The sequence below is a fragment of the Ciconia boyciana genome, chromosome 19 (assembly GCF_034638445.1).
Source record: "Ciconia boyciana chromosome 19, ASM3463844v1, whole genome shotgun sequence".
Lineage (NCBI taxonomy): Eukaryota > Metazoa > Chordata > Aves > Ciconiiformes > Ciconiidae > Ciconia > Ciconia boyciana.
This window is the reverse complement of record NC_132952.1, coordinates 1,296,308-1,307,450: the sequence shown is the minus strand read 5'-3', so window position 1 is coordinate 1,307,450 and position 11,143 is coordinate 1,296,308. Positions and strand designations below refer to the sequence as shown.

Here is an 11,143-nt window from a genome sequence, read left to right as displayed (position 1 = left end):
CCCTTTCCCCTCCGCCTCCACGTCGCGCGGGAGGGGGGGGGAGGAGGAGGGAGCGCGCGCATGCGCAGCGGCGTCCCGTTCCCCGCCCGGCGGCCCCTCCCGCGCCGCAAACACAACGGCGGGGCGGGGCGGGGCGGGGCGGGGCGGGGCGCGCGCGCCTCCTCGGCGGCCGTTGGCGGCTCTGCGCGCGCGCGCTCGCCGGCGCCTCGCGGAGGCGTTTCCCGCCTCCGCCCCCTGAGGGCGCTGAGGGGGCGAGAGCCGCCGCCGCCGCCGCCGTCACCTCAGCCCCCTGGGCAGGGCCTGCTCCGCGGCTTTCTCGCCCCTGTCGGAACCGTGCGTACCCGCCAGATCCGGTTCTGGAGCGCTGCAGCGTCGCGTCTTTGCTCCGGCCTCTTGCTTCGTCCTCCTCCCGCCGTTTGTGATTCCTCCAGTGCCTGCCTTCGCTTTGCCTCGGCCGCTTAGTCTTTACCCCCGTCACTCTCATTAGCCGTGTAATTTACTGCCTGGCTCAGTTACACTAGTTCCATCGCTGAGATCTGGCTGCGAGCTGGAGATTTTCTGTCAAAACATGCTAACAAGTTCTCACTTGCGGACAGGATCCCTTTTCTGGTGTTCCTTCACTTTGTTCTGTTTCAGGGAGCTTCTTTACCTGTGCCTCAGCTGCCCGAGGTGAGGGTTATCGTTGCAAGGCAGAGGCGTGACCCACACTGGTATTTTCACCATCGTGGTTATTTCAGCTGAGAGGTAATAAACGGAAGCTCTTTCTGCGTACCTCTTGCTATGCTCTTGCTCCAAGTTTGTTTCTTTGTTTTCTTGGCTAGGCCTGTGGGTGTGTTTTGGTTTTTTTTCTTCTTCCCCCAAACTCCTCTACTTTCCCTTCACCTGAGTTTAAGGTACAACTCCCGAATTCCCTTCCCTACCTATTCTTATTTTCTTTTCTGCCATAAGTACGCTTTCTACAGGCTGTGTCCAAATACACCACAGAACTGTTCATCTGCAGTCTTTTGCCCAGGCAGCTTCTCATTGTTTTCTGCACCTAATCCTTACTCGTGTGCTGCCAACCTCTCTCTCTCTCCAGCTTTGTTTTTACAATTTGAAGACTGTACAGGCACTAACACATTTATTTGGGCACGTGGTACCTTTTATCCCTCCTGTGGATGGGAAGCCCCTCTGTGAGCACTTTTAGAAGCACTTTGGACCATTCAAAGCACTGTGGAGGTATCTTGTTTCTGCAATGGTGCCTTGACTGTTTCTTGTCTAAGCTTTCTCCAACTTTTTTTTTCCCCCCTTTAGGTGGCTGCTGTGACAGTGTACTACACCCGAGAACGTCACCTTCCAAAGCCAAGCTGTTGTGACCAAGGCCCGGCCTTGCTCAGTGGCGTCTTCTCCGCTCCAGATTATCTTTGTTTTCGTACAGTGCTTTGTCTCCTGCGCCGAACAACCCTGGAAGCGCCTTGGCCAGATGGCTCCACTTTGCTAAGCATTCCTGTCTTGCTTGTGAGTGCGAAACAAGAACTGTGCAGCTGCAGAAAAATGTGTTCTTTGGCCTTTCCCCCCTTGCGGTGCCTCTCTGGCAGGAGAGGGGGAGTGGAAGGTGGAGGAGAGGGGAGCGAGAGGGAATGTGCTCCTTTACTGCCAGCTTTTAAGACACCAAGAAGGGGAAGATGAAATCACCCCAGCTGCCCTCCCCTTGCTCACTGCAAGCCTTTGTGCAAAACCCCAGCACCTGCATTGGCTGAGCCACAGAGCTACACTGAGATGCAAGCAGAGGAGGAGAAAAGCTTTTGTTGTCTCTTTCCCTGTTTTTTTATCTCAAAATCCACCCCAGAGGGGAGCTGCGGGCCCTGCACTTTCCTTAACAGCCACACGCTTGCCTGACCACCGTCGGCTCTTGTGAAAATACCATGCCTGGGGAAGGCAGCTGCATCAAACCCCACTGCTCAGTCTCCTCTACCCTCCGCCCTGTTTTTTGGGTGGGCTCATGTCATTTGTGCCCCCCTCCCTGTTCCCTCAGTGCAGGGACTGGCAGCAGCGGGTGACGCTGTCAGGAACCTGTGACCCGGCACCTTTGAGTGAGGATGCACAGGAGGAAGGGAACAGTGCAGGAGAGGGAAATTCATCGTCAGGGAGTCTCACTTCAGTGCCGGGCTGCTGTCAGAGTCGAGCTGTGATTGTGTAGAGCACTATCATAATCATAAAATACTTTTAATAAGTACTAAGCACTTTTAGTAAGTACTGAACACTTTCAGTGCCTTTCCTGCCCCCCAGGTAGGGGGGATTCCCTACCAGTCCCCCCAGTAGGATTCCAACTGGTTTGTGTATTTTTTTCCCCCTAAAATAATTCAATTTGATTACATCTTTCTGCAGCCCTAGAGCTTTTACAACTTTGCCTACAGCTTTGGGTTTTGACAGTACACTGCAGCTTGCAGGTTAAACCAGATCATTTAGACATATTGCTGCTGTTCCCAAGGAGTAGCTGTAAAATTTGCATATCAAGAGATTTACTGTTTCCACCCCGCATCCAGAGCAATGCCACATGTTCTTGGTCTTCTGTTAGAAACGAGAAACCTGTTGCGCTTCTGTTTTAAGTACATCTGGTCACAGAAACTCCATTCCTGGGATCACAAGCCCCTCTCAACTTTCTTACCCTACACCGACTCATATTTTCCCCATTTTGCCACATTTTTTTACTTGAAGTGAATGCTTTTTGATTTAATAAGCACTGCCCCTGCGTTGCTTAACAGCTACCTGCCACATATCCTACAAAACACAAGATTATTATTACCTTTTTTATTACCTTTGTGCACCTTATACATTGAAATCGGCTTCTGCCAACAATGTTCTTGACCCCGCTGGCTAAGCGAGCGCAGCATCCTTGTTGCCAAATTCTGTTTTAATATTGGCCTGCAGCTCCAAACTTCAGCTCTGACTATATTTAGGCCTTGCCTCTGGTGTCGTCACCCCATGTTTTTGGTGAGTTTTTTCCTTTTCCATTTTTAACTCAACTTTTGCATTTGTTTCTATCAAGACTTTTAGACATTTTTGGCCCACAGCCTGCCTGGCTCAGGGAGAATTTGATCCTTTTTCCATTTCGTCCCGTGTCTAATCACCAGCAGGCTGGGGAGCTCCTTCCCTTTGCCTTGCTCTTTCATCCCTAAAGCTTCTCATTCTGCTGCCGCTTCTTCAGCTTTTCGTACTTTGAAAAACAAATATTCCCTGAGAAGCCATCATCAAATTTAAATTGGGTAGCACGTGTCTACCGCTGCTTACCTTTAGATCCGTTTATCCCTGAACGTGTATCTGAGGTGGGTTATTTTCGTTTGATGGGATCGCTGGGGCAGGACCCTTGCTCTTCGACCTTGAAGCTCCCGTTCAGCCGGTGGCATGCCTGGCCGTGAGGGGACAGTTGCTGTTTTCAGCTTGACCTGGTGGATTTGCACAGGGCATGGTGCAGAGTAGAACTGTCCCATAAGCATCACAGAATCAAAACATTTAATTCATGTCGGTCTCTCACATCCATAATCACTTTCCACTTTTAGAGCCACACACAAACTTCCAGAGGCCTTGTGCCTGCAGCAGACAGAAGTACTAAGTGGTGAAGGAGTTCTCTGTTACGCAGCAGCGTCACCCTTCCCGCAGTCCCACACGCAATTCTTGTCTTTACACTTGAGCTGCTTTTTACTTCCGGATTTTTTTCCCCCTTTACATCTCCAGCAGAAATATGGACTTTTAGAAGAGACGCGGTGATGTCCTTTAACCACAATTGTCTGCTTTGTTGCTGGTTCACTTCACCAAAGACACATGTCCAACGATCACCAGAAAAACTTACAATTCTCTTCCAAATCATACTTACTCTTTTCAGTGGCAGAGTCCTACTGTCAGCCCTGTATTTCTGTGCAAAAATCACTCAATTTCTGGTTTCAACTAAAAAATGTGTATTCCCTGCCACTTTGTGGCCTTCCAGACTTCACCTTTGATCTCTCTGTTCTTTATCAGCTTCCTAATAATTTTTTCTCCGTACTTTTCCCAGTGTCGCCCTGCACCGCCTCCCAGCTGATCTCTCTGCTGCCCCTCTAACAGCTACCCTTAAGGCCAATCCGGTTAGGTTTATCTTTTAAAACCATTTCCCTTTTTCCAAGGGGTATTCTGTTCATCAGTGCACCCATTTTTAGATCAGTTCCTAGCAAATGAATAAAAATATACTTAAATATACCAAAGTTTGCTCCATTCTGGAGCAAATGTAGGACAGAAATGCCACTGGAGCTGACAGAAATTTGGACCAGGGAAATGTTGTGGACTAAGCAGCCTCCCTAGGCTGCTGCTTTTCTAGAGACACTCTAATTTGAAATAGAACCTTATTGCTAACGAGGCAGATGCTATCATCACTGGGAGAACAGCGGCTGGAAGTTGCGATTTTTTTGCTATAGCACTTTTAGCATTAGAGTAGTGATTTCTTTTACACAAAGCAGGCGAGTGGAAATGACAGCTCCTCGAAGCCAAGGAGAAGTTGAAGTCTACCAGCTTGGCATTTCACACTGGGACAACACACCTCTCCTGAAGCTGCGTGTCCCCTCAGTTAACATCTGGCAGCGGGAATTCGCTAAATTCCTTTGCACTCCAAGCCAAACACCGTTTCAGATTAAAGTTGGTTAGTAGCAGGCTGCAGCACGGAGCACGCAGCGGCTGTTCCCCTTGCCCAGGCACGTAATAACTTACTGTCAGTAACACCTCCCAGCTGGGAAGCTTTTGCAGCTACAAAAAGCTCATTTTTGGCTGCCACGCATGCGCCGTACACCCCTGCGATCAGCAGCATGCCCGGTGCATGCAGCAGCCTGGCTGGACTCTGGCCTCCGCGCCGGTCCTGCAGCTGTAAGAGAGCAGCGCCCTGCCAGCAAGCCTTGCTGGGAAGGCAGAAAACCTTTGGGCTGGGCAGGAATTTAAAGCGTTTTTGGCGATGGCTCTTGCTTGAAGCGTATGGTCAGCTCTAGTGCTGGCTCCCTCGTCTCTCCGTGGGAAATCTTGTTGACTGGCTTTTCTTCGAGATGTGTCAGCCACAGCCCAGGCTCCTGTTCAAAATATCCACCTTGTGATGGAGGAGGCCTGAAGAGTCAGATGCGTTTCCTTGGAGCATGGGTAAAACACTCAACTCCCCTGTTTTGCAGAGAAGTTGTGTGAAATTCCTCATGTTTGATCATCATGGTGTATGAAAACACCCAAAGCAGGACTGTGCAGCAGAACAGAGCTGCGCGCTGCGCCCATCACCATAAATTAATGCAGCGGTGGTGCTGCAGCCCTGCAGAGCACTGAAGAGGCCGAGTGCCCGCTCCCTTCTCAGGCCAGCCGCTTTTGGTGAAGTACGCGGTTTCCCAGCACGCTCACACAAACAGGAGGTGGCCGGGACTGACAGATTATTCACTTTAGGCCATCTTTAATGGCACAGAGCATTTGCACCAGGCGTTGTTTCAGAATAGCTTAGTCTGCAACACTGAAATGACCGATTTTCCTTCATGGGTGAGACCCAAAGGTACCAGCTACATCCACCAAGATGATCTTTTCAGCTCCCTTCCAGCTGTTCTCTACAACGCTGTGATAAAACACTTTTAACAGCGCTCCACTCCACGTTTGCTAATGCTCCGTACCCTGCAAGCTTAGTAAAACTCTGCTTCGTGACATCTGCTATTAATGCTTGCAGGGAGCTGCAACAGGACAACCAAGCATGCAAGAGCCAGGCTTTACCGTTCTCTCCGCTCACTCAGTAATACAGAGCTTTCCTAACTGAAAACGTAGATTGCCGTCCGCAAGCCCCCTCTCCCCTTTACCAATTTGCAACCACAGCACAACCATCCCCGCAGCTGGCACAGCGACTGCACCCTTGAACAAATTCCCCTTTGGAAAATACTGAATGGAGCGGGAGCTGGTTTTACTTCCGTTGCTGTTTCAGCACAATTTCGCAGCTGGAAACGAGGAAGAGAAACCAGTGCCACATGACCAAAGCTTTCCACAGATCATGGCTGGGCATCCCTACAGCAGCATTTAAATAAGCGGGAGTTATTTCAGCAAACCACAGTTCCATGATGGTTACCAACAGTGGCGAGCGGAGCCCCTTGGAAAATACGAGGGTAGACAACTTTAAGTTTCCTTGGGTATCAGCAGGGATTTAGTCACACTGCTGGAAGCCGAGTGGGCTAATTGATCTCTTGCTGCGGTTGCTTGCCCATCACCGTGGTTTTCCTGCAGCGGCTCCTTGCGGGTTACCTATCCACAGAGCTGGGCTGGCAGATGGGCAGCCAAGCAGGACCCTCTGGGCTGAAGCCTCCTCATCCCCAGGCTCCATCCTATGGTTGTTGCAGCTTGCACGTGGCCCCCAGGCCACATCAAACCGTTGCTTGGAGTTTCTATCAGCGCATGGTGTCTTGTGCAAGCCTCCAGGTTGGCACCTCATTAAAAGAAAGCGGCGTGCAAAGAGCTCCTGCTCCTGCTGACGCTGCTTGGCTGAAGATGCCGCTCAGCTGGCCTAGGATCAAGTAGCAGCAGAGGGCCAACGTCTTCCCAAGAGCAGAAAGGCCAAGCTCTCCCTGCCAGACCGACTGCGTAAAGTGGGAGCTCAGAGCGCTTGCCAGCCTGAACATCTCCCAGTGGCTTCAGCCCCAAGCAGCACACGGCAGCCCTGACCAAACTCCTACCACACAGCACCTCACCGCCATCGCATGCCGACCTGCGGCCAACAGCCAACTTGCCTGAAGGCAGTTCAGTGCCGCAAGGCCAGAGGTGTTGGATCTGAGGGCATAAGAGCGTTCTGGGGTGGACCTGATTTTGGGCTTACTGCCCCCAAAGCTAAACCCTCTTGCGTCTGTAAAACATATCAGGTGAGCAGCGCCAGCGGCATGGTTGTACAACTTTTCTGCTCTGCAGCGAACACTTCTGACAAGGCGTCCAGCTTCAGGTCCCTTCGTCTGTAAAAACGACTCACGCTGGAATGAAACACAGCAGGAACAATCACAGCCACCCTTCTGGCAACAAGATGCCGACATCTGCAATTGGTTTTAAACGTTTTCAGGATGCTCAGCGAGTTAACGGGACTTTTTAGAAGCCCTGTTTTTCCTTTGTCAGAAAAAACGATCTATAGGGTTGTAACCAAAAGCTCTGTGGATCGCAGGAACGCAGCAATGACCAGTGTAAATTACTACTGGCTTAAACCCACCCTGTGCACACGAAAAACCCTCTCTGCAGAGGAATCCCTTCTCCCAAGCCTCTCCTGCCGCATGGCCTCTTCGGCTACCAGCTCCTGCACCAGGGAGCGCTGATCCCAGGGAAAAGATTTTTCCACACACCAAGGTCTGCTCCTAGACCCGAGGCTTCTTGAGAAAATAAGGTTAAAACCTGAACATGTTAACACACGCAGACAAGAGCACAACGTCTGGTATCGGTGCAATTCCATGACCTCGTTCACAGAAATAGCTGATCCATTTCTGAAAACGCTTTCCTAGAAAGAAACCAGCCTTAGGCAGACACCTGGCCTGGAGATTGTCTATTTGACTTCTTCAAGCTTGGGGTCATTTTCATCAATGAAGAGAAACGGGGATGTAAGCAATGCACCTGCTCCTCCTTGCCTGTGCCTTTGACAGTGCGCACAGCCTCAGCACAAGAAGGGCTCCCAGCAGCGGAAACGGCTTCTAATGCAGCTCTTTCCTGCCAAGCTGCATTAACTCCCTGCCACGTTTCACAAGCCTGCCCAGAAGATGTGGTTAAAAGGCCTTATAGGACCAAGACTGGGAGGAAAAAAAAACCAACACCCCCAAACTTTTAGTATTCTTGGGGGAAATTTGCTGTCCTCCCTGCTTAGGCTCTGCTGTAATGTTAGGTGGGAGTGACCACAGCTCACCTCTCCTCACTTAGGGAAAATGAGGCTCCCACAAATCACATTCCCACGGGAACCTCTTTCAGTGACTTATCCCCTTTTCCGTTTCATATATCTCTTAGTTTTTTTGTATTTTAATGCCCTTCAGGAGAAGATGTTGCAAAGATCTTCCAGGACCATGGGCTGCATCCTGAGGAGCCACAACTGCCTGCAAACCCGTGCTGATCTAGGAGGTGACTGAAAAGCAACCACATCTTGGTACGGGTGCAGGTAAGCAAGCCACACGTGGCAAACAGTGCAAGGGGAGCAGAGGAAGCAGTTTTGGTCCAAGACTGGTGTCAGATATGCTCCTTGTGGTGACATTTGTGGGAAGCTGAACCTCAAGGCAACATACCCACAGCTGGAGACCTCATGGTCTTGTGCATAAACTGCTCACAGCGCTCCATGTGAAGCTTAACTGATCTAGCTTAAGAAAATGCAAAGCTTGCCATGCTGCAAACCCACCTTATCAGAGCCTTTGGGCAATTCTGAAAAAACCCTTAAAACCTCTGAAAACTCTCTTCCTGGCATTTGCAGAACACCAACAGGGCAAGTTCTCACCCCCCTGGAACATTTAATGTTAAAAGGCTCAGACAAGAGGGGAGAGACTTTCTGATCTCTCCTCTACCCACACGCTCACTGTTCCTACGCTCTCCAGCCAAGAGAGTCAAGCTCCCCAAACTCCCCTGCCCCAACACACTTTGATTCACGTGGCTGTTCAAAAGCTCTAGCCATTTCTTCCTTATTCAAGGCAATTGAGAAATAAATCGTAGTCCTTGCACGGCACAGCTCCCAGGGTCACACATGCACGTTCCCAGCAGGGTCTGACACTGCCCGTCCTCCGAGGGGAAATTCATCAGGTGCACACACCGACTTGGCAAATATTTGGCCTCATTTACATACAAACTCGCATCCATTTAATTCAACTATTTAACTGCTACAAACCATCACATACCCGCTCACGTTCTGGCTCAAAAAGGACTTTTGCGAGAAGAGCACCCATGCGACCTTCTGCAGAGGTTTAACAAACACACCTTGAGACCCGCCGGGTGGGGGTTTTCCGTGCGGATGAGCCTTTCGGAGATCTCGAGAGCACCCGTCGCCAAACCGCTGGGCCCAGCTGCAAGGCCGGGAGGGGAAGCAGCTGAGGACGAGGAGCCAGTGGATGTTGTACAAGCAGATACATACATATGCGTATATTAAGGGTGAGAATATTTTTTCTTTTTTTTTTTTTAACAAAACATCAGAGAAAAGTGTTTTATTGTTACTAGAAAAAAAAAACCAAACAATGCTCTAGTGTTTTAGGCCATGGATTCTCTAGCTCAGACTCATGGCGTGGAACACATGTTAACAGGGAAAGCGTCTCGTGGACATCTCCCCTCCAGCCACAACCAGGCACCCTCCTCCCTTCCCCTTGGTGATCAAATAACATCCTTATGCAAGTACAGCAATTGTTTACATGTAAAAGTAAGATTAGGAAAGTATTTAATGTATTTGTAGCCTTTTTTTTTCTTTCTCATTTTTCCTGTGGTTTTGGTTTTTTTGTTGTGGGTTTTTTTTGTTTTTGTTTTTTTTTTTTAAAGAAGTGATTTAGCAGCTGGAAAGAAAAAGACAGCATCATGTGAGCAGCTAGTGCTGCACAGACCACCAGCAAATGCTCCACAGGTTACTCGCGGTCCACAGACCACAGTTCACAAACTACATTTTAGGGCTTCACAAACTTTGCAGACTGTATTATGGTAGATGCTTCTTCACAGTGAGAGCCAGCAGGTCATCTTTGGTTGTTGAAGAGAGACACACAAGAGACTTAATGTACTCAGCAGCAGCTCAGTCTGGAGGACTGCGCGGCGTCGGGGCACGGCTGAGGTCCCTTTGGGCACACGGAAAACACGCGCTCCAACTGCACTGCAAAGCGACCACTGTTAATCTGTACCCGGGCTGCACTCAGGCTTCAGACACCGTCACGGGGTGGGCAGAGCCAGGAAGAGCACCACATCGCTTGTTCCACCTCGACTTGTGTCGGGCACTTTTGTTTCCACCCATACGGGTCTTTGGGCTCCTTAGGCACAGCAAGGCAACCAGCAGATGCAAAGGGCAGTGGTGGAAGCTGGGTTGCAACGGACGCACAAGCCATGGCGAAGGACTGTTGGTTCTCTGCTCGAGCAGCTGTGAGCTCCGGAGCTACCAGGGTCCCAAGTCCCCAGGATGACGCCACTGATCCAAGTCATACGAGAGACACCGTGGCTGCACGGCTGAAAAAAACGAGCTGGGATGCAGCACCAACCGCCCCGAGGTCGTCTCCCGGCCTCGCAGCAACGTGCTGGGAACTGAATGCACCTACGCAGTGCAGCAGCCCAGCCAGCTGCTCATCGGCCATTAAGTTCTCTCTGCAGAAAAGGTCTCCCAAGCAGCAACCCGCCCCCCCCCCCCCTTTTTTTTTTCTGTGGGTTTTTTTTTTTTTTTTAAACAACAATTGCTCTCACCCCTCTTTTTTTGGTAGACACACATACATACACACACTATATGTACACAATTTGGAACCGAGGATCTACACAATGACAAGGAAGCCAGCACTGCTCAGAGATGGTGCACACATTCAGCAGCTGTCAAAGGAGAAGTCGTTTTACTTTCTTTTAAACTTGCAATGTTTGTCTTTATTTTGTTCTTTATATTTTGAAAGTGAAAAGAAATAGTATTGAGTCAATTTCTTTTTTTCTTTTTTTAAATATTTGTTCTATGTATTTACAAGCCTTAAAGTTGCTCTAAAGGTTCTGAAAGTATCACTAGTACTTTTTTCCCCAGGGTAGCACTGTTTTGAATGAGTTATTTTCGGAGCGCTCTGGTCCGCAGCGGTTTTCTCAAATGCATTTCCTTCCGTTCCAAGGTTATGTACGTTTTGATTACTATTTTCTTTTTAAATTTCTGAAGCAAGCTGAGAGGCAGGCAGAAAAATCTGATGACAATTAAAAAAAAAATTGATCTCTTCCTCATCTAGCTTACCCCAACCCCCTTGAAAGTTTTGTCTATTTATCATGCTTTGAAACAAAACTGAGGTGCATATGAAGGGGAGGGAAATTTATTTCTCTGCTTTTGTTCTATTATACAATTTGTTTACAGAAACTGCAAATTTAAAAATTACACTGGCATTTGCAGTCCTTAAAATAATAAATTAAAAGTTTTCAACTTTTTTTTTTTTGCTAAACAGATTTGTTTCGCTTTGTGTTTTTGTAAGTATGAGTCCTTGTT

At 49.2% G+C, this 11,143-nt stretch overlaps 1 long non-coding RNA gene across 3 annotated transcripts; it reads left to right on the top strand.

Annotated features, from left to right (window-relative positions):
- Positions 1–203: 203 nt before the first annotated feature.
- On the top strand, positions 204–9,412 carry LOC140661581 (uncharacterized). 3 transcript variants are annotated; one of them, XR_012045816.1, is made up of 4 exons: positions 204–333; positions 637–744; positions 1,294–1,497; positions 8,007–9,407. It is a non-coding gene; the product is annotated as an uncharacterized lncRNA (long non-coding RNA). The 3 variants fall into 3 exon arrangements; XR_012045815.1 differs by having other exon boundaries at positions 218–744; positions 8,007–8,128; positions 8,719–9,412; XR_012045814.1 differs by having other exon boundaries at positions 218–744; positions 8,007–9,405.
- Positions 9,413–11,143: the final 1,731 nt, after the last annotated feature.